Here is a 26,225-nt window from a genome sequence, read left to right on the forward strand (position 1 = left end):
AGTGGTTGCACTTATTACAAGCACTCTCACTGCAATTACAAGAGAATAATTTCAAGCTGCTTGTTCAGCGTGTCCAATTCAACAAAAACTATGGGAATTTCTGAAAAAGAGATGGCCCAGTCACCCTAAAAACCATGACCCAGTTTTGAGTTCGGGATGAACTTTCTTTCTTTGATGGCTGCGTGCTACGAGGTACACACCAGCTCCTTGTTCCAGAGGAATTACAGTCAAAACACACACCTGGCACATGACACTCATCAAGGAATTGTCCGAACCAAACAACGACTACGGGATCTGTATTGGTGGCCAGGGATGGACTCTCAATCTGAAGCACTCATAAAATACTGGGTCACTTGCCAAATGCATGATAAGACAGCAGTGACATATACCCCTCCATTACAGCCTGTTCCTCTTCCTGAATCTGCATGGGAAAAAGTGGTGATTGATATTGTAGGACCCTTTGATACTGCTCCAACTGACTGCCATTATGCCATCACTTTAATAGACTGTTTCAGTAAATGGCCTGAGGTAGCGTTTAGATCGCAAATCTCTTCTGCTACAGTAATTAAGTTCCTCTCTTCAGTTTTTAGGAGGGAAGGTAACCCCAAAGAACTGGTTTCAAATAATGGTAGTCAATTTACTTCCTCTGTGCCAGAAAAGTTTCAAACTCCAGGAAACATTTTACACAGAAGGTCATCCCTATATTACCCTCAAGCCAATGGGGAAATCGAACAGTTTAACAGAAGTTTGAAAGAGTTTGCAAATGGCTAAACTGGAAGGGAGATTATGGATACCCTTCACTACTGATTTCTTGCAAGCATACCAGGCTACACGACATGCCACAATGCAAAGATCACCCGCAGAGTTACTGCATGGGAAACAGATGAATACTAAACTGAACATTGCTGGATTGTTAAAGGCACGACCTGATACCCCAAATGAGGATGATGTGAGAAAAACAGTTGAACAGAACCAAGCAAAGTCTAAGGCTTTCACAGAAAAGCGGCGTGCTAAGGAATGAAAGTTTAAGTGTGGTTCCTTCGTTAGAATATGAAAACCTGGAATTTTACGCAAAGGGGACCATAAATTCACAGCTCCCTAAAAATCATAGTGAAGAAGGGACCTTATACCTATCTACTTTCTGATGCGCAGGTATGGAATGCTTCTTATCTTGCACCTGCGTATTCACCAAGAGGAGATTTTGCCAACACCCAGTTTGCATTGGATGACTTCACCAACACAACAAGACATTGCACTGAAACCGGGGCTTGAGAAACGGCCTGTCAGACCCAGATGACCACCTGTCTGGACAAGAGACTATGTTATGTAGTATCTACAGTGTTTTCAGTGTAATATTTCTGCCAACAGTATAGTGTCTTGTTTCGTATTTGTTTCTGTGGTTAAAACAATAATGTTTATTTTAATTGGGAGAGTTTCTTAAGAGAGGAGAGAATGTGTGTTTAGATGTTGCTTGTAATTGTTAGAATTGGGAGCACTGGCTGTTCGGAGTCTGAAAGGACAGGAAACAGGAAGGAGGGGGGAGGAGTTGAGAGGCTGGGAGAGAGCTACAGAAGGTGCAGCAGCAGCTTGGTAAAGAGGTTTCCACTTTGAAAATAAAGTCCTGTTGATGCTTGTTAGTACCTTGCCTGGTTGATACAACAAAACTGTGCAAAATGCAACGAAACCTGAGAACATGAACAGAGTCCTGGACTAAATTGTTAGCTCAGCTTTGTCTTCCTAGGCATTTGTGTTTATGAAGAAATTAGAGGGAAAGAATTAGGCTAATTAGCCCCAATAACCAGTGAACACACCACACTTTGTGTCTCAATTAATGGCCAAGACTATTCCTTTAAAGCAGACCTCATTTTGTTAGCCAGGCATTTCGGGAAATGATGTGTGGGGAATGAGAGAGGGACAGGAAAGAGCTCTGGTCTTTAGCGCTCATGCAAATACAAGTTTCTTTCAAGATTCGCAATACCTGAAGAGGAGAAGTTCTATTGAGAGAACACTCATTACTACACTAGCTGGTTACTGGCGTGTTCACAGGCATCTTTGTGGTTCCTCTCATCTTCTCCAAATCAAAAGCCCAGCTTAACAAAAAAAACACACACACAACACAACACACCACACACACCCTGTAGCTGGCCTTTTCAGAGCAAATGGACTTTTTATGCAGTTAGCAACACATGCACAGGGGAATGTTCATTATTTTTTCTGCATGGACTGAAGAAGTCTGAATGCGCTCATCCTTGCATCACTGAATGGCTGTGAATGAGCTCATCCTTGCATCACTGAATGGCTGTGATATCATCAAGTACACGAGCCTGGATAGTGCAAGAAATCAATTGCATTCTAGAACTACTTGGGAGATGGCAGTTTAAAAAGCACTGGGACATAAATCATGATCTCTCGTATGTACTTCATTAAATTAGGTGTCACATACCTTTCGTTCCTGGCTTGCGAGAGAAGTTTTGCACCGTTTGTAGCCCAGAAGCATCTCATTGAGGCTTTGAGTCTTTATGTTATTTCTTAGATTAGCTGGGAAAAGAAATCTGCTTTCAAAAGGAGTTTTAGAGAAATGATACAAAGTGTTAATATGTGGAACCAGTTATCAAAGGCAGCATAGAAGCTGCAACTGAATACATTCAAAAGGAGACCAGTACTTAAAAGGTGATAAAAAAATCACTGCAGGGTAGAAACACATCTTAGAGAGGCAGAAGGACCTTGACCACCTCCTATTTCAGAATATTATATGCTGTACTAATTTAATTACATTGAAACCCTATTATTCCCAACTCCAGCTAATTTAGCCACCCCCACCAACTGCCTTATTGATTAACCACTGGGTGGTCACAGCCTTAGCCATGTCCCCTTGCAGTTAATACACATTATACACTGATCCTCCAGTTTCATCAAAATGCTGTTTCCCCACAAATACATGCCTTTATGCCAGTTATTCAAAAATCCATTTTTCTATGGTTTTGGATGTTCTCCTTCATCAACCCCACCTACGATTGTATCAACTATTTTTTTTAAAACATATAAAACATTTACAATTAAATTAAGGCTCTGCAATAGAGCCCACCAGAAAGGTGACTACTTGTAACAAATCCTATACAATTGTTGAACTGCTCACCAAAGAGTTGATGGTACTCAATCAGAACCTAATGGCCAGGAAAACGAAGTACCATACAGAAGAATAACCTACAAAGGACCAGCCCAACCATTACGCTCTGCCACTTAAGCCAGATTTGCAGCTGCTTTGCATTTCTAGAGTGACACAAAGCAGCCGGAGTGGTCAAGGGAATGAAGCCCCAAATCTGGACATCCATGCTTTTATATCAAAGGCAGCAGACACTTAGAAGTAGGACTGTGCAAAATAATAACCACCAGTAAAAACAGCAAAAAAGTGGCAGCTTCATGTGTTTATGTAAATGTCAGACAATGTGTGGTTGGTCTCCAGTGTTTACCCTGTTCTTTTGAAAACAGAAAGCAGGGTCCTCAGTTGGGACTTTTGTCTTCTTGCAAAAATAGCAACTCCCCCCCCCCCCCGTAGACATGTATACATGAGAGCAAATTCAGGAACATTCATACATTTAGCATTAAGTAACATTTCATCCTCACATGCAATGTAGAAAAGCAACTAATGAAGAAAAAAAAAATGACAGAAAAGCTATGCCAGAGAATGGACGCAGTTTGGAACAGAGCCAGGTAATTAGAGGCGAACCAATTGTTAGAGAATCAGCAGCCTGATCCTAGAGTTCTACAGAAGCAAAATTCCCTATATGGGGGTTGACTTACCCAACTCATGATGAAGTGCATGGAGCGCCTCTTTCTCTAGCTTCTTGGATGATTCAGCCCTGTAGGCAAAAGGAGAGAGTCTTAAACAACAAGACACATTGCTTTACCCTCAGTAGGCCGTCTCTCCAGTTCCTTAAATCATCCCGGTCCTTGTAGGGCTTTCTACAGTCTATTTTCTACTCAGTGCAATAGCTCTACAGCCCCTTTCCCCCAAAATGGCTTGGACTGCTAAAGGGTCTTCTCACCACCTCCCTAGAGAGCTCTAAACAGTGTAGGGGGAGCTGTCTGCTCCCAGCCCAACTGCTGACTTCACTTTTTCAGGGTCAATTCCTATATCACCTGCCTTGTTCAGGCCTACTCCCTGACCCTTCTCAGAGTTTGTTTAGTACAGTCTTTCCAAGCTCACTCCTGTTTCTTTAGTACTGTCCTCCTAGTTTCCTGCCTTACCTCCGTCTCCACAAGGAATTACTACCCCTGGTGTCACATACCTTCTCCCCAGCAAGCTATTAATTTTCCTTAGCTTTCTACCTGAACAGAAAGGACCCTTATATGGTCCTGTCCCCTTCCCCAGCAGGCCTTTCTGTATCTTGCAATCACATGATCCGAGAAGTAAACCAGGCACAGATAGGAGCTGGGATCTGAGTTCCTCTTAAAGGCCCAGCTCAGCCTTCAACCTTGCAAAAAAAACCCTTCAAGATTTGATCCTAGTTCACTAACCAAGGGTCAGGTTCAGTCAGCTTTGTGAGCCATTTTAAGTAATACCATCTCTATGAGTAGTCTCACTTGTTTCACTGGGATTATTTAGAGAGTAAAGCCTTAATCAAGCAACCTGCTCTGTACTAGGAGCAGATTTTTAGAAGTATTTAGGCACCTAAATATGCAAATAGGCGCCTAGTGAGATTTTCAAAGGTGCCTAGATGCCTAACTCCCATTCAAGCATCTTTACACCTTAAAATATGTTTTAAAATCTGGCCCTTGAAGACTCTTGCATGAAGCCCTACTGAAGTCAATAACACTCCGCACAGGCACAGGGAGCAGTTTATAGGATCAGGAACTAAGCTCCTACTCACCGTGAGTAAGAATGGTTGAACTAGACCCTACATGAGTTGGGAATATATGGTAAATTGATGGGATGATTTATTCATGAAATGAAATGACCAGGAAGAGTCAGTGCTGAAAAGCATGGCAATAAAATTCAGAATGATTTAGCCACAATGGGGTCAGAGAACATGTGCAATGAATTGCAAGTTAAAATAAAAGCAAAGAGCCAAGATATAAAATAGAAGGCAAGGGAATAAAATGATCTTCCATGCTACAGGCTATGTGAAACAGCTCTGGGGTAGTGGTGACAAAAAAGGCAAACAAAAAACAACCTTTGTCAGTGTGCTTAAAATTCCAGGAACTATAAAAATGACAGAGATGACTTTCTTGGTGTAGCTTGGAAGAAAAAAGTGAAAGCATCAGAGAGTTACTGGAGAAGATGCAGTGCATAATGTAGCTCTGTAGGAAAGAAACAAACAAACCAACTCAGTATCACTTAGTGACCAAGTGTTTTGGTCCTTTGAAGATGTTTCAAAACACAGGAACAAAACCAGATCTTTTAAGTGTTGTATCTCTTTTGGACATTTATCTATTCAAAGACTGAGCAAGGAGAGGAATCAGAGAAAGACTTTTGTTGACCCATATAAAACATCATGTTTGATTGTGAGTGGTTGGGTGTTGGGGCCGGTTTAAATTGTTTGATCTGCAGAGAGTTGGAATCATGCACTTTATTTAAACCTGTCCTGCTAAACTTGTGAACTTTGAAAACTTAAAAAAAGGGGGGGGGGGGCTCTCTCACATAATTATATAGCACATCCTCACAATTCTAGGATTTCTCTCTGTCTAATTAATGTGGGGATTTCCAGAACCTGCAGTCAGTAGTTGCTAAAAATGGAGTTGCAGTTAACCTAAAGCTGACTCAAAACATTATCCAAAATCAAAATGATCCTTTTTGAAGTTCATAAGAAATATGGTTCATTTTTATCTGTTGGGAATTTTTTGTTTGTTTGGCTATTCCTATTTTCATGAGCACTTGTGCATATTTTGTTAAGACCCGAAGTGGAAATACTACAAGAAAGTCTATTCTTCTTGTATCTCTGATCTATCCATAGTTAAGAAAGAGCAGAAATCTCACAAGAAACCCTTTTTCTTCTTCCAGTATTTCCAACCCAATTTCTCCCTCAACTGGAAGCAGAGGAGTGCTAGACTAGAAGCAGTGCTAGAGTAGAAGTGAGGAGACTTATTTTCTGTTCCTCACTCTGCCACTAATTTTCTCTGTAACATGGTGTTATGTTTACAGCAGACAAACAGAGAAGTTAGATAAAAACATCAAATACTCTTGCTGAAAGTCTGTAACATAATACTACTTTTATTCATAATATCCATAATGATAACAGTAACCAAAACCAGAGAGAAGCAAAGCAGGCTGCTCCCTAAAGCAGAGAGGCATAACCTTGTTCTAAGCTGTCTTCTTCCAGACTGACTCTGATTGCAGGCTTCCCTACAGAGCCTCTGAGCCTGCAAGTAGGACCAGGAACACCCCCTCCATTATACCCCTACACATTCTTAAAAGTATAGCTTGCATTTCCAACACAGTGCTCAGTACATTGCACATAGGACGTCCCCCTCATTATACCTAAGTTTTCCCATGTTTAAAAATAGGGCCAGCAATTCTTTCATACAATTGAAAAGTGCTAAGTATCGTGGGTTTTTTCATGGCTGTACTAAGGTTCTGTTCTCAACTTTTAAAAAGCACCCGTGTTTCATGGATGTTTACATAGTTTGCTCTGGCCACTCTGATGGAATAGAAAGGCTGCAAGAGGTCTCACCTGCACCTCTGCTACACACAAAGCACCACATTTCCAAAGGGGCTCATTACTTGTAAGCCCATCCCTATAAACAGGTAAACTAGGTAATTGCATGTAGAGATGTGTAGTTTGGTGTGCAATTACCTGATTTGCACATGCAAACAGGCCATATACATTAAAATGTAGTTCTTCATGTACGCCCCAGATCAGCAAGATTCTTAACAGTATGTCTACTTTAAGAAAACTTGGGTTTGAACAATGGAACTATTCACATGTCAAAAGCATGCTGCATCAGGGCCCTAGCAACTAATAGTGTGCGCAGTTACCTGATATGGATGCTCAAGTGCAGCTTTTTTTAGAGGTGAGCTTGCTTAAGGAGCACTTTTTACATCTGAATCTAGTTTCAGATACAGGTTTTTGCCAGATCAGGACTAGGGTTCTGGTTAAGTTTCTTGATTTCAATCAAATCTGGAATAGAACTGTTAATTAGTCGGTCTCCTCCAGTTTTGAATCTGACCTGAAGCTAAAGCTGTAGAGAGTGGTTTGACTAGGTCAGGGATTCAAATCCAAATATCACATGATTTTGAATGAGTTCTGAATGAAGATTCTAGTTCTAAGCCAGTTTTGTCCTTTGAGCCAGAATACTGACCAACATCAGGGATACAGTTTGGCCCCAAACACAGCGAAAAACCAGGCACAGATGGGAGCTCGGTCCTGGTTACAATTTGCTGAGCAAGAAATAACATTTAATAATGTATAATTCCTTTGCCTAGGGTCTACTGAATTTATTTTTGTTTAAAGGATCCCTGTTTTCATTTCAAATGAAAATACACCAAAAATATTGCATCACCAGATGTACTTGTGAATTTAGTTTGTTTCTTTATAGTTTATTTTCTTTTGATGGGTCTGCAAAATACAAAAAATAATTATTAAAAAAATACATTGGACATGTTTAATTAATATGCATTTCTAAGGTGCTCATCCTAATAATATGTGAGTGCCAGGTGCAGAATGAATTTTCATATAATTGGTTCTGTGCCTTGTATTTTGTTTGAGAAGCTTACAAGAAGAGACACAAATCTCAAGGTCTGTCCAATTCATATTAGATAATTATTTAATCAGACCCATTAAAATGAAGCAACTATTAAGAGACCAAGAGAGAGCAGAAAAGGCAAATTCATATTTCTGTACAGACTCTTCTCTCATTAGTCAGAGTGACCAAAGATCCAAGATTCCATTTCCCAGCTCTCAGCCACCACCCAAGATTGCAGTCTGCAGATGTAGCCACTTCATTTTATCTGTAAATATATTTCCCCACAGGGGAAAAAAATCTCTCCTCCTCTACCCCTTTTTTCCCCATGTACAGAATTGCTCAAACAGTTAGGTGCACTCTATTTACATATTTATATGGATGCCGTTACTTCAGTATCTAATCACCTTAGAATTATTCAAAAACAGATCACAGCAATCTCTCCTTCTCAGGCTATAGGAGACATGTGCTCATTTGTTTTTGTTTCTATGTTTGGGGATGTTGGGTGTCTAGGTTTCTGTGAAGAATTTACAGAGGGAAAGCTAAATCAAAGAGATTAGATTTGTGGTAGAGGATGAAGAAGGGACTCGCTTTCCTCTGAGGCATCAAGTACCATATCAGCTGCCACTGGACTACGTGGACCCATAGTCTGATCCAGTATGACAAATCCCAAATTCCTATTAGGTTTTTATTAAATGCATCTGAATTCAATTTCCTGGGTTACTGTAACACATTACAAAGATGTACTTTGATGTGTCCCCCACAAACCTCCTCATCACAACACCCTGTCCTTTTCCCCACACTCTCCACCCCTGGCCCCTGGATCTCTCAAGTCAAAGCAATGTCATGCTGCATGCCTTCCTGCTCACATGAATGGCAGTTGCTGGAGAAATGAATCCAAAAGAAACAGCCAATAAAAACAGTAACAGCTGTAACAATTTTACATGGCACGGTTCTGATTTCCTTGATTTTTGGGTCTTACCCTACATACACACACACCCTTTCTTTTTTCTCTTTTCTTTTTCCTTCCTTTACCTTTACCACATATAATAATTTCATATTATTATTTTTTGGGGCGGGGGAGCAGGTTTGTCTGCCTGCTTACAAACCTTGTGATTTGGAAACGAGTTTTACTTTATTACGGATTAGAATTTTCCAAAACAAGTGGAAGAGAGGGTGAAAAAGGGAGTGGTAATAAATGCAGAAGGAGATACTGTAGGAAAAGGGGGCAGGTAACTCCCAGTCATAGGTGTAGAGTTTTATAGTAATAGGACTGGTTCTGTTTTTACATTTTCTGTTGGCAAATTTAGAAGACGGTTCTTTGCATTTTGACTGGGTATGTTTGAGTGAGGAGCACTTTCCTGAGAGTCTGTACTGTTGCCATGTTAGTAACAGCAGCATAAGGAGAGAGCATCAGGCCAAAGGGAGCCTTCTGGGTGTAGCTAGTAAACACAAGACTTAACTAAGAAGGAAAATGAATACAATGGGTTGGAAAAACCAAGCACAAAGAAAAGCCCAGCATTAGATTGTGATCAACCTGTTCCTTTCCTCCCATTAAAACTTCATGGCCCTCAGGAATGCTCCCTTACCCCAGACTGCAAAAGAAGTCCACAGGACCTGTGCAAGGACTGTTCCACAACGGCTTCCCTTTAACAACTACCCTGTCCTGAACCCCACTTTCCAAAGGGAAGGCTGTAAAACAAAGACGGCTACTGCACAGCTGTAAGATCCCTATTGTTTTTAAGCACAAAACAAAAGGTGTGATGTATTTTTTAAACAGGCGCTGCACTTCTCCACCTATACTTACAGACTGATATGCGACTCGAAGACAAGATGGGATCACGAGAGGCACTAGTTTTGTCCGAGGGAACATACTCTGATTTCTCCTGGGACCCACCTTATATGTATAAGTGAAAGTGAGTCTCTCTCTTTGGCTAGGGATGGAGTTGCATCTCTCACACAAAATAGACAATCTGATTTTTTTAGTAGTACGTAGTTCTAAAAGGTATGTTCTAATTTAACCACAAGTTATGGGCCTGCTGCAGGAATTACTGGGTAAAATTCTGTGTTCTGTGGAGGTCAGACTGCATCACCGTAATGTCCCGTCTGGCTCTCAAATCTATGAACTGGCAACCTGCAAAAGATTCAGAATTGGGTTTGGTTCAAATGAGCACTCCAAAAAGCTTGTCTAAGCCTCTTTGGTCTGGAGATTTCCAGTGATATAAAGGAGAAAAAAAGTGGGTCCTAGTTTGAAAAAGAGAGGGAAATGAATGAGTGGACAGAGTCTGCCAATAGAAAGTTAACAGAGTTGCGTTTTGTAAATGAGAACAGAATTTGTTCAGTGTTTCCAAAACATGCCTTTCACATTAAGTATTTTTAACCAAAAGTGTCTCTGTTGTGTTTCTTATTTCCAAGGTTCGCACAGCTGTGACCACTGAGATCAAAAAATAGCATCTCCCAATAAATTTGCCATATTTTCAGGTTCATATAATTGCATTAAATTACTTCATCTTTTTTAAAAAATACTAATGTGGGCCATTTTGTGTTCAGACTATTTGCATGTAACTAATGAGTTCAATATGCTTCCATATTGCTGCTGTGCTAACAGAGTTTGTGTGATACAATATTTTTGTGACATTAACACCTGAAACTTTAAACTGAGGTCCCTTGTTGCTGTCACTTAAAGCCAACCAGGTGGAAGTTCAAGAGCCTGTGGCATCTTTTAGAAAGAGTAGGGGGATAAGATTGATACTTTGGCCAATGATCCCCCTCTCACTGTGACAGGTTCTAATGTCCAAGGCTATGCAAAAGCTTCAGCCAAGTGCCTAACAGTTGCAGTGATTGCTCCATCAATCACTGAGAGCACAAACAATATTTAATTTGTTATTGTAAAGAACTTCCAGATAACTAATAGACATTATATAAAGCGGACTGAGTGGCAGTTTGTTGTGTAATAGATTTGTGGCCAGAGTATGAGCAATTGAGACCTGCACTGGATAAGACATCTACCATGAAGATTGGATAACAGAGTTTTGCCCTTAACTTGTGCTGAGATATCTCCATAGCAAGGCACAACAAGATCCTTGAAAGATGGACTTTGAACTTCCTTATTTTTTTCAGGGCATGGTCATGATCTTTGTTGTGGTGCGGTGGTGAGCGATCCTCAAACCAGAAATTACCACAGCCTTGCACTCCACAGAAAGGCCAAAGGCCCTACCAAGTCACTCCCTTCAAATGTCACCCAGCTTTTTTTGCAGAATTTCATTTAGATGAGGTTTCTGCATGTGCAATACCAGTCATACCCACCCCTATGTGCCTGCCATGAGCCCATCAGACCTCACAAACTATGCTGGGTCAGTATTTGGATGGGAGACATCCAACATCTTGGATGGAAGAAATTATCCTGGAACAGAAGTGCTCTCTGTTGAGTCAGTGCCACGGCATGGTATCAGGGGACGCTGGCAGCGGTGGTGGTGCTGTGTCTTGCATAAGACATAAAACCAATGTTTTGATCACATGTCTTAAAGATTGCATTGCACGTTGTCTCATGTGTAAAGGAGCTAACCAAAGTGTCCTGGCTATGTTTCAATTTTGGAAATCCCTCCACATGCAAACTGCCTTCTCTAGCTCTCCCTGAGGTTGTGTGGCTCTGTACCTCATCCAACATGGGCCCATGCTCTGTAGACAAGCAAACATTACAAAAAACATTTCCTATGGGATTTCTTTTGTTTGGTGGGTTTGGGGTTTTTTGTTTTGTTTTTGTAACAAACTTGACAAATTCACAATTGTTTAGGAAGTTAAGGCAGAGTGGCTTTTCAAACACACATGGTTAGACATATAACTGTATATGAAGCTATACAATTTGCAGGAAACATGCACCTATGGGCAAGCTTACTTTCTGAATATGGGTTCCTAAGGCCATCAAAATCCAAAGGTTGAAAAACTGCCTTATAGATCATGCACATTTAGATAATGACACCCTTTTGACACATGACTTTGATAAAATTTGAAAGGCTGTTCTGTGTATATTGCTGCAAAAGTAACAGTGGCCGGAGGAAGAGGAAGCACTGTGGAGGGCCCCCAGGATCTTTAAGCTGCTTTTGACCTTAAGTGAAACCTGAGTGGATTAGATCTCTGTTTCTGCTCCCACTCCAGAAAGAAATCAACCCAGCTCTGGGCAAATGCTGCTTACAGGACTGTCAAGCAGTGGCAGTTTGTGCGAGGGAGCATTCAAAATACTCAAAAAGAGATTTTAAACGTCTCCTCAAAACACACTGAGAAATCCTTCACCATAAGACAGGGATACTTTTAAAATACCTAAATATTATTCCACAATGAGAACATCTCCTTCCAACTGAGTGAGATTTGGCAGGTCTGAGCTTAGCCTCATTTCCGTATCTTCCACTGCCAAGGATAATAAACAAATCATTGCTAGTTCTACCGAGGCTGGTAATGAAATCTCCAGTAAAACAATGAGATTCCCTTCAAAAACGGTGAAAGAAGAAGTGGGGTTGTGGGTTGTGTCAATATGTCAAGTAATATTCATATTTCAGAGTGGCTGAGAGACCTTCTCTCTAAGTGTAAGGGGACTGTTGCCCCCTTACTAACATTCAGTGGGGGTGTTTTGGTTGGCTAGCTCCCAGTACTAAAAGGGGAAGGGTCTATGGGAAACCAGGACCCTAAGACTGATAGACCCCAGGAACAATGGGGAAAGGCCAATTTTCTCAGGTCAGCCTGAATGACAGGGCGGGCAGGCTAATCAGAGAGTCAGGAGGCCAGGGAAGTTCCGTCCTCCCTGTGAGCTGGAATTGCCTGGGTCAGACAGAGTGGGGCCGAGCTAAGGAGAAAGCAGGGGCCCAAGCTGAGCTGGAGAGCAGAGCTGTGCCAGATCCAAAGAGAGCAGACCCTGTCCTGGGAGCAGAGCTGCAGCCCCAAAGCCAGAGGCACAGCCCAGAGAGAGCAGACTTGCCCTGGGAGCAGAGCTGTAGCAACCAGAGCCAGAGGGGCCAGAAAAGCAGCCCAGGAAGCAGGTCAGTGCTGGGAGCAGAGTCACAGAAGCAGCCTGCAGAGCAGACCTGTCCTGGGAGCAGAGCTGCAGCAACCAGAGCCACAGGGGCCAAAGAAGCAGCCCAGGGAGCTGGAGGCAGAGCAGCAGCAGTGCTGAGGCCCAGCAGCCGGGGCTGGAGCAGTCCGGAGCTGGGTGCGGTGAGCAGCTGGGGAGAGCGAGGGGGACCCTGGGCAGCGGGCCCAGCACACGGAGACGCCTCAGCCAAGAGGCTCTGCAGGCCAGGCTTGGATCATAACCCCGACAGGGCGGGGGCGATACTGGGAAGAAGGGTCCTACCACTTAGAGCCTGAGAGCGTGTGGCCACCACCAGAGCAAGTGTCCAACCCACAGCATCCCTGCAGCAAAACCAGGGCCTGAGAAGAAGGCCTGGGACTTACAAGGAACAGACTGTGAACTGCCCTGACATTCCAGAGACACTGTTTGTGATGTTCCCTGCCACAGAGCAGGTTGATGTGTTTCCCTTAACCTTTCCCATTTTTCCTTATTCTTTTTAAAATTAATTGTTGATTAAATAACTTGCATTTGCTTTAACTTGTATGTAATGGTCAGTGGGTCAGAGAAGTGCCCAGTGAAGAGAGAGTACCCTGGAGTAGGGACACTCTAGCCCCTGTCCTAGGTGACCACAGCAGGGTTGGGGGTCAAGCCCCCCAGGAATCCTGGGCCCAGCCTTTTGGGGTTTGGAGGACTCTGCCAGACAGGAGAGTGGAAGAGGAGTCCTCAAGGGCAGGGAGGCCACTGGGTAAAGGAAGTGGGAGCAAGGACTCAGATCCTTTCGCTGGCCCACTTCACTGGGGTAGTGCAGAATCCAGGAAAGTTCCCCACAATAGTGGGACTATTCCCCCACTTACATAAGTGACACTATGGCAACTGACACCTGCTGAAGTACTCTTGCTATTAGTCCCTACACTGAAATGTCTGTAAGGTTCGGGTAGGTATTTGATTCTCAGATCACTCCCTCTATTAGGCCCCAAGAAAGCCTGAATTAGTTAACCTTCAGAGTAGGCTTTTGCCTAAAGGGATGAATGCAAAGCCTTAACTACACTGGGAATCCAGAAATTAATGGCCAACAACCGATATAGCTGTGAGCGCGCAAATCCTAGGTGGGTTCCAAACAAGAGCAAGTGCTACCACAGCTTTCCTTGTTTACAGGTGAGGTTTATACTGGTGCAGTTACGTCTGTACATGGCCACCAACTGCTGGAATTGGGGCAAATTCGTAATATAAACAAGAGAGTGGAGAAAAGTCCATTATCTTTAAGTACAATCTGTTAGACTTGCCTACGTTTTTTTTTAATCTCAAGTATTTCTGCTTACGCTCAGAGCTGTGTTTTTCTGTCTAAAGTCAGGATTTCCAGTCAATAATTCCAAAGAATGGTAAAACAAACCTAGATAATGTAGAAGCTAACCAAAACCTCCACCCCAAACTCAAACACAGCCCTTTGTGATCTCAGGCAGTTTGGTTTGCTTTGCTTCTTTTTATTTTTCTAATTTTCATGCATCTCTGTTCTCAAGGGGTGAGATACTCAACTGGTGTAAATCAGCATAGCTGCATTGACTTTTATGGAGCTATGGAAATGTAGACCAGCTGAGAATGTGGCCCCCTGGATTTTCAAGAGGGGGTACATATTATACAGTATGAGTTACGTTCTATACGTAATAAGCAACTGCGGGGTTTTCTGACAGAATTACCCTGTCAGAGCCCAACAAACAACATCTATTCTTCAAAATAAAATGTGAATCAATGAGAAAGCATATCCCATTCCCATTTAATTCACTCTCAGTTTATAGTAAGTCAACACCCACTCCAGGGTTTTCCAAAAGCATCTTGTCTCATCTATATTTGTCTTCTAATTTGTAAACTCCTCAGGCAAGAACTGTGTTTATTTATGTCTTGTTCAGTGCTGATCACATCAGAGATTAGCAAGTACTTCTTAATATTAACAATAATAAATATTATGTGGCAAAGCACAGCACACCAGAAGACAATATGACTCAGAATGGCCTGGCAAGAAGCAGACACCTCAGAAGTTGAAAGGTCAGGTCCCAGCAGAGAGGACACTTCAACACCCTATCCTCACACTACATGCATGCAGCTCTCATGTAAGCTATTCAGTTTGGAGGAGAGAGTCCCTTTCACCTCCCTGGATGCTTCTATAGAATGGACTTTCCCCCTCTCAGAGCACAGAAAACCAGCTGGGGTAACTTAAGTGCAGTAAAGTAGTAAAATAAACAGAACAGCAAAGTGCTGAATCCAGCCATTTCCTCTAGGGGAATCTGAGCAGCTTTGTGGCTTTATTGGTGCTTGTAATTAACACCTGACTCAAGCATGTTGATGGGCAAAATGGGGAGGAGGGTAGAAACTTGCAGCCTTGAACTGAATGGCTTTGAATTGGCTCAGTTTTCCATGGAATATTTTGGCAATGGCAATGATTGAATAAACTTGAAGTGAAAAGGAGTTTAGGGTTTTTCCCCTGCCCTGCCCCCTTAATTCCTAGGATAAAGCATGTGTTTCCATTTAATACTGGATAAAATCCAATTGATGTCTGGGTTTTTATTCAAATGTTTATTCTGCTGTGGGATTATTAGTGTTATTTTTTAGTTAGGAGCAGCTTACTTCTACCTCAGTTCAGCAAAATCACTTCTTTATTCTTGTGCTCACATCAGTGCTTTAGGCTCTTGAGAAATGTTGCACCTACTGTGTGTAGGGCTGTACTCTTCTCCTAATTCACACACTGTTTATGTTTACAGGCCAGATCCTTCAAGTCCTTACACAAAGAATGGTAAGCACCCATTGGCTTCAGCTTGAGTTTTTAAACAACAAATAATTAGAATATCTTGGGACTAATCCTCCACTGTGTTACACCAACTTTATGCCAGTGTGACTATTGGCACATAGTGTGTTTTCTCACGCTATCTCTCTTTCATGGAGACTTTCCTTTTGTGCTTTCCTCTTTGTTCTTTGACTGGTATGAAATAAGTAGTTTAGCCTGAGGTATAGAAGGGTTTTGCGTATATGGAAAAATACAAGTGGATCTATTGCTGGCTAAGGTTTAGGCTAAGATTTAGGTTCAAGGCTCAACCGGGACTAAGTTTTGAGTTTGGGCTTGTTGGCCAATATTGTAGGAGCCAGTCTCATGAGATTGTTCAAAACAATGCAAGTCGTGAAAGATCAGCAATGTTGATTTCTACCTTCCTGGATGACATCCAAAGGGGATCCAGTAAATAGGCCCCTTCAAGTTCCAAATATGACCCAGACTTATACATGGGTTTACATATGGAGTTACAACCTGACTGTCCAAGTTTCCACTTTTGGCCCAGCTCCCATTATCCAGTATTAATCAATATGTGTTATCTGTTAAGGTATAATACCTACACCAAATGCTAGCGTTAAGGCTGTTGTGGGAATGGTAACTCTGTATTCTCTGGTTTCAGAGTAGCAGCCGTGTTAGTCTGTATCCGCAAAAAGAAAAGGAGTACTTGTGGCACCTTAGCATAAGCTTTCGTGAGCTTCCGATGAAGTGAGCAGTAGCTCACGAAAGCTTACGATCAAATAAATTTGTTAGTCTCTAAGGTGCCACAAGTACTCGTTTTCTTTTTTCTGAATTCTCTGCCCTTAATGTGACTAAAATCCTGACCTTAGTGTTGTATTAACAGAGGGCTGATGAATTTTTCTGTATATAGGCAGGGTGAGCAGGGGAATCTTCAAAAGAAGCAGGATACACCACTCAGGCAGCACCTGGGGCCCGACTCCCTCAGTGTCAACAGTTTGTCCTGATTACATCAAGCAGTTGTGAAAGCATCCTGTTTGTTCCACAGTGTGTTGCTTTATGGAACTTTAGGCATCTGCTCCTTTCCTGAAACCCCTTTAGCCAACTGGTTTATGTATCTGACATATCCTAATTTATCCGTCTACCCCAATTTTATTACAGTGCTCTATTATTGCTACTAACAAAGTATTTTCCAACCAAAAACTAACCCAAGAACAGCAAAAATACTCTGCCCTTCTGCTCAGCAATTTTATATCAGAGTTCATATGGCATAGTGAAGTCAAACTAGCCCTAATGTCAAATGACTAAAACTTATATATTTCATCAGTCTACGGTAATTCAAATCATTAACTTTCGGAGACATGGAAGTTGTAAAGAACCATTCACACATATGGCATTAAACAAAATACTAAATAATAACATAATAATAATACGATTAAATCACCATTTCACATGGCATTTTCCAAATGACTAAAGCTTCCAGGCATTTGGTCAAATCCTGACAATATAATCATGATGATAGTAAGCAGGCTGCCTATTTTATAAACAGTTCTCCAAGCAATCAGTAAACTATGGAGTAATGCGTTATGTTTCACAAAATTAAGATAAAATGTTTATGGTATTTACTATTCCTGTTAGCCAGGTTTGAGTAACAATTAGGGAAGCATTCTCCTTGGGCCTGCCCATAGACTTTGTGACTGGCAAAATTCTTTTTGGTAGATCTAAACAGTAACACTCAACTGTGGCCTTCTGTTCTGCCTACATATGCATCACTTCCACTGACATCACTGGGGCCTACACACATACAGAAGGAGAACAGATCTTAGAAGAGAATTTGCCCTCAGGGGCAAGTCCAGTTGCACCTCTCTTACCCCTCCCCAGGCTGTGGAAATTCCTTAGGCAACACAACTGAGGGACCTAAATCTGAGGCTGTATCAGAGGAGGCAGGACATTGGTTGACCAGAAAAGTGTGAGGCTAAAGGATCCACAGCTGCATGGGACTTTCCATCCCCTCCACCCAAAAAAGAAATCCTTGAAAGGACTTGAATTAGGTGTATGCTACATCAGCCCCTGGTCTAAAGCAGCCTCCATGGAGCAGCTGGAGGGGAATGTCCCATGACATATCTACTCAGTGCTCAGCCTGGCTTCTTAGCCTGTATTGCCTACAAATTTAGTCTGAAAAAGAACAGCCTCACCCTGTGAGTCAGCCATGAAAATCTCAACTGGAGACCAATTTAAGAGCAAACTGCACAGTTTCTTGTATAAAATTTATCAGGCCTTAGCTGAAGGAAGATTACATCCTTGGGATTTTGTTGGCTTGTTTTTTGTTTTGTCTTTGCCTTTTAGCATTGTCAGGTAGTGAAAAATGTTGAAAAATATCTGAAAGGAAAAAAAAGAGGCTCTTCTTGCTTTGTATGAAAATCACAACTTACTATCTCAGGCTAGTCACATTGCAGCTGAGCAGTACTGTGAAGACAGGAAATACTACAAGAAAAATGCTTGTTGAAAAGATAATTTTTTTAAAAAAATAAATGAATCTTTTTGACCCATTGATGGGTTCTCTCATTCCTCGGTTTTTCTTTTTTAGGGGATAGATCCTGGAAGGTGCAGAATGCCTCAATTCCCATTGTCAGCTATGGGAGCTGAGAGTGTTGAGTGGTTTACTGGAGGCATTGAGCACAGCATCAGGACCTGTGTTCATAACCTGCATCAAACTGAGGCATAATTATTGTTTCTTTTTTAGTCAGAGTGATGACAACTCATTATGAGTGCCATGACCACAGGGATACAACAGGACCTTTCTGGGAAGATCTGGCTCTAAAATCTTCTTTCACTGACATGACCTTTCACACTCAACCCTCCTTCTTTGCAACATTTGCAGTATAAAAGGGGGGAGGGGCGAAGGAAAAACATTGCATAAAGTTTTCTTTTTCTTCTGTTGTTCATAGTACTTCTGCCTCAAAGCCTACAAGTGATGGGGAGGATAAATAATAACTGACTAAGGCCTTGATTCTGCAAAGAATTACACAAGTGCATAATTTTACAGACATGAGTATTCTCACTGAAGTCCCACCACTAAGGTATATCTTCACTGCAATCAGTTGTGTGAGTGCAGCTTGTGAAGATATATCTGAGCTAACTTTGATCGAGCTAGCTTGAACAATAAAAGCAAAGTAGCCGTGGCAGCATAGGCTAGCAGCTACAGCACCAACCCAGGATCCTGGGTGTGCTTGAATTCAGGTAGCTAGCCCACGCTGCCACCTGCACTGCAGTGACTTCACTGCTATTTTTAGCAAATTAGCTCAATCAAAGCTATCTAAGGTATGTTTACTTGTGCTGAACTCACATCTCCTGATTGAAGCGTAGACATACCCTTAGAGCCGTGGTCCCCAAACTGTGGGGCGTGCCCCGGGGGAGGGAGAGACACCCAGCCCCACTCTGCCCCCAGCTCCACTCTGGTGCCACCCCCAGCCACAGGTCCGACCCCAGCTACTGACTCCCAACTCCATTCCCAGCTGAGGGCCCGTTCCTGGCTAAGGCCCTGGCTGCAGCTCCAGCCCTGACTGCGGCCCGCTCCCAACTGTGGCTCCTAGGGGGGAGGGGTGCGGACCAGGTAAGAGTGGAGTGGGGGGCATGGACAAAAAAGTTTGAGGACCGTTGCCTTAGAGGGACTGCTGTTAATTTAAGTGAATGGAGCTACTCATGTGGTTAATCTGAATGCATAAATAACACTTTGCTGGGCCAGGACCTTATACAGTAACTGCATGAACTCATTATTGTTGCCTTGTTTTCTTCTTTCTTTTCTCTCCTTTCCTCTGTTTAGGACTCTCAATTGTGGGGTTATGTTAAATTTGGATTGGATTCAGGGGAAGTGTCTTTACTTGCTTATGAGGTTCTAGGCACTCAAATAATGATTATGCCATCAACAGTACAAGTTATGACTTTACTTTAAATTAAGCAAGTAAACCTAACTAAGCAGTGTGCAAAAAAAATCCCAATATGGTCAGTTGTCAGTTAGACTGTCTGGCTCACATTAAGTGGGGTCACTGTAACTTTGTTCCGGGTTGAAGGAAAGCAAGATTTGACGCTCCATCTGTTTCTTTCTTGCTCTTCTTTATTGGAAATTGACTGTGTATTATTCCCTATGGAGGAATATGTCCCAAAAGGGTAGGAAAGGCTGGGGCTCTACCCACTCTCTACACCAGCTAGCAAAAGGTAGAAAATTCCATCCCACAATTGGCTCTCCCTGGATCACTGCAGAGCACCCCTTGCATTGACTTCCCTGGGAGTTGAAGGTGCTCTGCACCTCACAAGTGGCTCTCAGCATTTGACAGAATCAGGCCAGTAGTCAGGCAGGAGCATATGGCTTTATAGATCAAAATCAACACCTTGACCCCTGAAGCAAATTGGAAGCCATTGTAGACTTTGGAAAACAGGAGTAAGTAATATGCTTCCTTGGCTAGCTCCAGTAAATAAGTGAGCAGCTGCATTTGTACAAGGTCTAAGATTTTCAGTTTCTTTGCAAGCAGACAACGCCACCTGACATCTGGGGGAAAATATTATTTCCAAACTAGCCATATGTAGTGTCCCAATCAGATTTAAGATTTACCAGAGCAATATTTGATTTGAGTCTACCTTCTTTTAGGATTAGGGTTTATTATTTTAAATAGGGTAAAAAGGAGTATCAGAGAGAGAGACAGACAGACTAATACAGATAGATATCAGAGTTGGAAAAAAAGTAGTTTTCCGATGAGATCTTCTGCATAAAAGCTATCCAGTGTATGTCCACGAAAGAAAAAAAAATGTGGAGAAATGAATGGTATCTTTTGGCTAATTGCACCTTACACCTGGGAAACTGAAAAGCAGTAAAAGATGTTCACTATGTAAAGAAAACAAAGCAATATGTTCCCCTGGTTACTAGTCTAGAAAACAGAAGCCAGTCACAATAATGAATTCAGATCCTATATTACTTTGCTAGTGTCAGTGCAGGGTTGGACGTATTGAGTGTAACTTTAAAGTGATAGCAGATATAAAATAAAGTGGGGGATGGGAGAGAAAAAGAAGGGGAGAATCAGCTCCACCAGGATTTCAGTACTGTATGTAGCAAAAGACTGCCCAGCAGCTACCGCATTTCATGCCTTCACAATAACTGAGAAAGCTGTTTTCAGCTGATCCAAGCTTAACTGCCATTGATCAGAGGCATTTTGCTGATTGCCAAATAGAACATGCCATGTGTCAATCTCTTTTGTAAGAACCAGTTAAAACAAACTTAAATCCATGAGCAGCACCTTGCCTCCCCCTCCACCCCCGGCCCCAGCTGCAATTTTCCTCTAATGCACACACCTCTCCAGCCCCAATAAAGGGAAAGGGATAAAGGGGGGGAACCCACTTCTTTAATTAAAACTATTTGTGTCATGTAAATTACTCATGACAAAAGCAAAAGGTGTTTATGAATATCAGCAGATATCAGCCTTGCAGAGCAAGGGCTAGCATTTACATTTCTATTGCTTATCACTGTTTGGGATGGGAATTATAGCATTCTTCAGATTAACTCCCTCCAGGCATGCAACTGTTTGACCTTTTGCATGCTAAATTGCATACACTAAATTATTTTTCTCTCTCTTTCTTTTACTGAGATAAACAAGGCCTGTTACATGACTCAGGCTGCCCTTTTCTCTTGCCTGTTACATATGTATAAGTAAATATTTTCCAGTTAATCCTCCAATTTAAAGTCTAACTTTCAAAGCAGCCTTTATGAAATTAGAAAAAAAGGAATTATGTGATAGATTAGATGGATTTTGTTGCTTTTAAACCACAGAAGCAGTTTTTAGTCAAGAATTTGTAATCAGTTTGAAAATAAATGGAGGCAACACTATGATAAAGTGAGTTTCAGATGAGCATGTTTGCAAACAGGCTTCAGAGGCAGTGCATGTTAAATGGAAAGTATCAGAGTAGCAGCCGTGTTAGTCTGTATTTGCAAAAAGAAAAGGAGTACTTGTGGCACCTTAGCGACTAACAGATTTATTTGAGCATAAGCTTTCGTGAGCTACAGCTCACTTCATCAGATGCATTCAGTGAGCTGTAGCTCATGAAAGCTTATGCTCAAATAAATTTGTTAGTCTCTAAAGTGCCACAAGTACTCCTTTTCTTTTAAATGGAAAGTAGGAATTCTTTAAGCTTTGCCTACAATAATTAAAAAACAGTGCAGCTAACTACAATAGTTCCCCAAAGGAGGTGGTAATTGGGAGAATATTGGAGAAGAAAGAGTATGGAGAACAAAGCCATATGTTCATCAGATGATTAGCTATATTCCTACATATAGGTATGGTAGGGTCTCTCAGATTAATCCTTGCTATTCTGAATTTTTAAATGATAGTAAATGAGATATATTTAAAAACAGACCACTGCTCAGACCACAGATCCAAATTACACTCTCAGTTAGAATGGTGTAAATCAGGAGTAACTGAGGAAGTTAGTTGGAGTTATTCTGGTCTCAAGTTAGTGTAGTCCTGATGTATGCCACTGAAATTGAGAGCACAATCTGTTCAAATACAATAGAACTGCATTGACATAGCTGAATTTGCATAGGTAATGGTTACAACTCCCTCATCTGCAGAAGCCTGATTCCGGTGGCATGCAGGATCATTACGGCATGGGACTTCCTTAGCTGCAGTGGGTGACCAAGACATCTTAAGTGCCTTGTCACGCTCTCCATCCCCCACAGCACGATACTGAACCACCTTCATGGCCCTTAAATCACAAATTGATTTCCTCCACCCAGTCCACCAGAACAGTCTTTGCATACTAGAGAAAGGCAATTTCCCCATCTTGCTGAGGGTATAGGACTCATCGGCTACCCTCACCTGCTTTATCCCACTCATCAAAGAGGTTTACCGGAGTAAAAAGAAAAGGAGTACTTGTGGCACCTTAGAGACTAACCAATTTATCTGAGCATAAGCTTTTGTGAGCTACAGCTCACTGAATGCATGTGTTTCAGAGTAACAGCCGTGTTAGTCTGTATTCGCAAAAAGAAAAGGAGTACTTGTGGCACCTTAGAGACTAACCAATTTATTTGAGCATGAGCTTTCGTGAGCTACAGCTCACTTCATCGGATGCATGCCGTGGAAACTGCAGCAGACTTTATTTATACACAGAGAATATGAAAAAATACCTCCTCCCACCCCACTGTCCTGCTGGTAATAGCTTATCTAAAGTAATCATCAGGTGGGCCATTTCCAGCACAAATCCAGGTTTTCTCACCCTCCACCCCCCCACACAAATTCACTCTCCTGCTGGTGATAGCCCATCCAAAGTGACAACTCTTTACACAATGTGCATGATAATAAAGTTGGGCCATGGGGGCTGAAGGTGACGGCTAGTGGCGTTCTGTTATTTTACCAGAGTGTGGCCGCTGTCGCTTGCAAACAGCAACTTGGAGCCACTGGTGAGAGCTGGGTATAGGTGGGGACCAAAGCAGATGAACTACTCCCTAAGGAGCATGACATATTCCTGCGACAGAGGTACTACCTCTCCCTAATACCCCCATACACCCCATCTATAGTCAGCACATGAAACAGCTTGAACAATTTTACATGTGCTACTTCCACTCAATAATGAGGATTCACTGGCAGGATAAACTGACCAATATATTAAGGTCCCTGAAAGAGCAAACACAACCAGCACTGAGGAAATGATATTGAGAGAGCACAGCTTAGGTGGACCAGACATGTAATCAGAATGGAAGAGCACCGTCTCCCAAAACAGATCTCATATGGGGAGATGAGTCAGGGCAAAAGAAAGAAGCGTCGTCGGTCTAAGTGCTTCAAAGACAACCTGAAGAGCAGTCTCCAGTGGGCTGGCATCAATTCCAAAGAACTTGAGCAAATGGCTCAGAACAGGACTCACTGGCGGTCTCTGACAAGATCAATATGTAACGGGTTTGAGCAGGACCGACGAAATCATCTCCAGGCTGCATGTGAAAGGTGCCACAGAGCTGCATCATCAAATATCATAGATACAGACTTCCCCTGCCCTCAGTGTGGCCAGGGCTGTCCCTAGCTATTTTGGTGCCCGCTGCGGGGGGGGGATCTGTGAGCCCGCTGCGGGGGGGGGGGGCTGTGTGAGGCCCCAGGCCTCCGCAGGGGGGCTGTGTGGGCCCCGCCCCAGGCCTCCGTGGGAGACGGGGGCTGGCTACTTCCTGCGGGAAGTGGAATGATGGAATGACTCGGCCCCAGCCTGCTCCGCTCCCGCGGTTCCCTCTCCCCCGCAAGCCTGGGAGCCAGGCGAGCGGAGCAGGCTGGGATGCGGCGCGGCTGGGAGCCAGGGGAGCGAAGCAGGCTGGGGCCGGGTCACTCCACTTCCTGCAGGAAGCGGCCAGCCCCCGTCCCCCACGGAGGCCTGGGGCCAGCTCCCCTGCTCCCACCCGCAGAGGCCTGGGGCCCCAGGCTGCTCTGCTCTCCTGGCTCCCGGGCTTGGGGGGAGGGGGAAACGCCCCCCAGCACTCGCTGGCAGTGCGGCTGGGAGCCAGGGGAGTGGAGCAGGCTAGGGCTGGGTCGCTCCATTTACCAGTGAGTGCAGGGTTGGGCTTGGCCACAATCTTCAGGGGGGCTGGGGCAAAACAGGGGCAGAGGCCTGGGGAAGAGCCGGAGCAGGGGCTGGAGCAGCACGCAGCTGCGCAGGGCACCAGGAGGCACCAGGAAATTTGGTGCTTCCTGGTGCCCTGCCTAGGCAGCTGCATGCTTTGTGTATGGGTAAGGACGGCCCTGAGTGTGGCCAACTCTGTGCATCAGGGTTCGGATTGCAGAGTCGTACGCATGGCCAGAAATGAGAATTGCGACATATGATCATCGTCGTGAGGGATGGACTACCAACAAAGGTTACAAGGGAGGTAAGGCGTGCACACACAGAGAGTAAACGAGATCTTCCCCATTTCACTAGTGATTATAGAAGACGTGCATCATTACATGATGTGATGTACTTTCTACTATTGTGACATAAGGAAAACCTGATTGCTATCCTGACGATGAGAAAAATTCCTTGTCCTGAACAATAGGAAGGTTAGCTCCCTGGTTGTCCTACAACCACAACTTCAGGCTTTGGCCTGCCAATTTAGCAGGAGCCAGCATATATCTCAGCTGTGAGGGGGGGGTTCTGTACATGCAAACTTAACTAGGACTGAGTGAAAGCCAGACCATTAATTGTAACAACGTGCCATCTTTGGGATGTTCCCAGCACCATTTACTCAAAAGACATTTGAAGAGAAATAACTAGAATTTAGCCATTTTAGTTAAGAATATACATTGTGAAATTGTTAATCCACTCATTTAGGAGGGTTCAAAGTTGTTCATGGGGTGGACCACATCCTTCTAGAGAGAATGCTTTGTGGACACCTCAATACCATTCTCAAATCACATTGTCCATCTCTCCTTGTTACATTCACAATCTCAAGGACTATCTCCCTCTCATTTATAATCATATTGCATCCCTTTGTCAAATTACTGCAGTTACATGGAAAAGTGATCATGGGAAAGCATTTGTGCGTTTTTTGCAATCTTTATTGTAGCAAGTTTTTTGTCCTTTTTGAAAGGAGTAAAACATGCTGCCTACTTTTATCCTTCCCTTCATCTCCCTCTCCCATAGTTTCTGATTCTGTCGGTGGAAAACAAAACAGGACTCAGCATGATGTGGCCAAATAGGCCACGAACCATAGTTTGAGAACCTCTGTTCTACTTACTGGATTAAACAAGAACACAGGTTAAAGCACGTACTTAACGTGACTTCTGTCAAGTTTATTGGATATAATATAACTCCTTTACGTCTGCCAGTCTCTGTTAGACTTTTATTTCATATTTTGTTATATACTTATGGAAAAATCATGTCAGAAACCTGTACTAAGTAAAAGCTTTTTGATATGACCAAAAGGAGAAGCCATCACAGAAGACCATATTCTCCACTGATACCTAATTGTAGTTCCCAATAATAATGTTACATGCACAAACTAAAGGGAGAATAATCTATACATGTTACGTGGACACTCTAATGAGGGACTCAGTAATATTAAGGCATATATCGTCTGTTCATAGATACAGTTATTCTTTGTAAAGTCTTCCAATGGCATGCCAGACAAACCCATTATAGAAAAAGTTTTTTTGCTAATTTGGAGAATCAGAATACAAAGTCTTTCTATTCTTTTCCAGATCAAAGGGTCAAATTTTGCCCAAGGGGCACAAAACTCAGTTGACTTGAACAGGAGTTGCATTTGCTTATCTCAGAGAAGAACCTGGCCCGGAGTTTATTATCCTTCTATCATGATGTTGAGCCAAATTGGATGCTCCAATGGACCTCAATAAAATTATGAGTTGAGACATTAACAAAATGGACCATCTCTTAACTATAGTGACATTAATCCCCAAAAGAGAAAAAGAAATGATTTTTTTAAATTACAATCTGTTGCACCCACCATTGCATCCAAATCCATCCTCCTCTCTGGGAAGCTATGCATAAATACACACACACTTACTTGTACACATATGTGTAAAACTGCCTCATCCACAGAAACACAGACACCATGATTCATGCAAATCACTGAAACTGAAAGCCAGGCATTCTGGAAGATTTCAGTGTTGGGGATAGAAGAGAAAGTTAGTATTTCTCAAGGTCACATCCAATGTGTTTGTTGGATTGAGAGAGCCTACTAAATGGCTCTTGCAG

General features: G+C 42.7%; 1 long non-coding RNA gene across 1 annotated transcript in view; it reads right to left on the bottom strand.

Moving 5' to 3' along the window:
• LOC311516476 overlaps positions 1-26,225 on the bottom strand; it is a 166,365-nt gene that overhangs the window by 67,769 nt on the left and 72,371 nt on the right. Inside the window, exons 4-5 of the long non-coding RNA XR_014710422.1 lie at positions 3,802-3,860; positions 2,444-2,538 (exon numbers count right to left, since the gene is read on the bottom strand). This is a non-coding gene — a long non-coding RNA (uncharacterized lncRNA). The remainder of the gene's footprint in view (positions 1-2,443; positions 2,539-3,801; positions 3,861-26,225) is intronic.

Source organism: Lepidochelys olivacea, assembly GCF_965140295.1.
Source record: "Lepidochelys olivacea isolate rLepOli2 genome assembly, chromosome: 2".
Lineage (NCBI taxonomy): Eukaryota > Metazoa > Chordata > Testudines > Cheloniidae > Lepidochelys > Lepidochelys olivacea.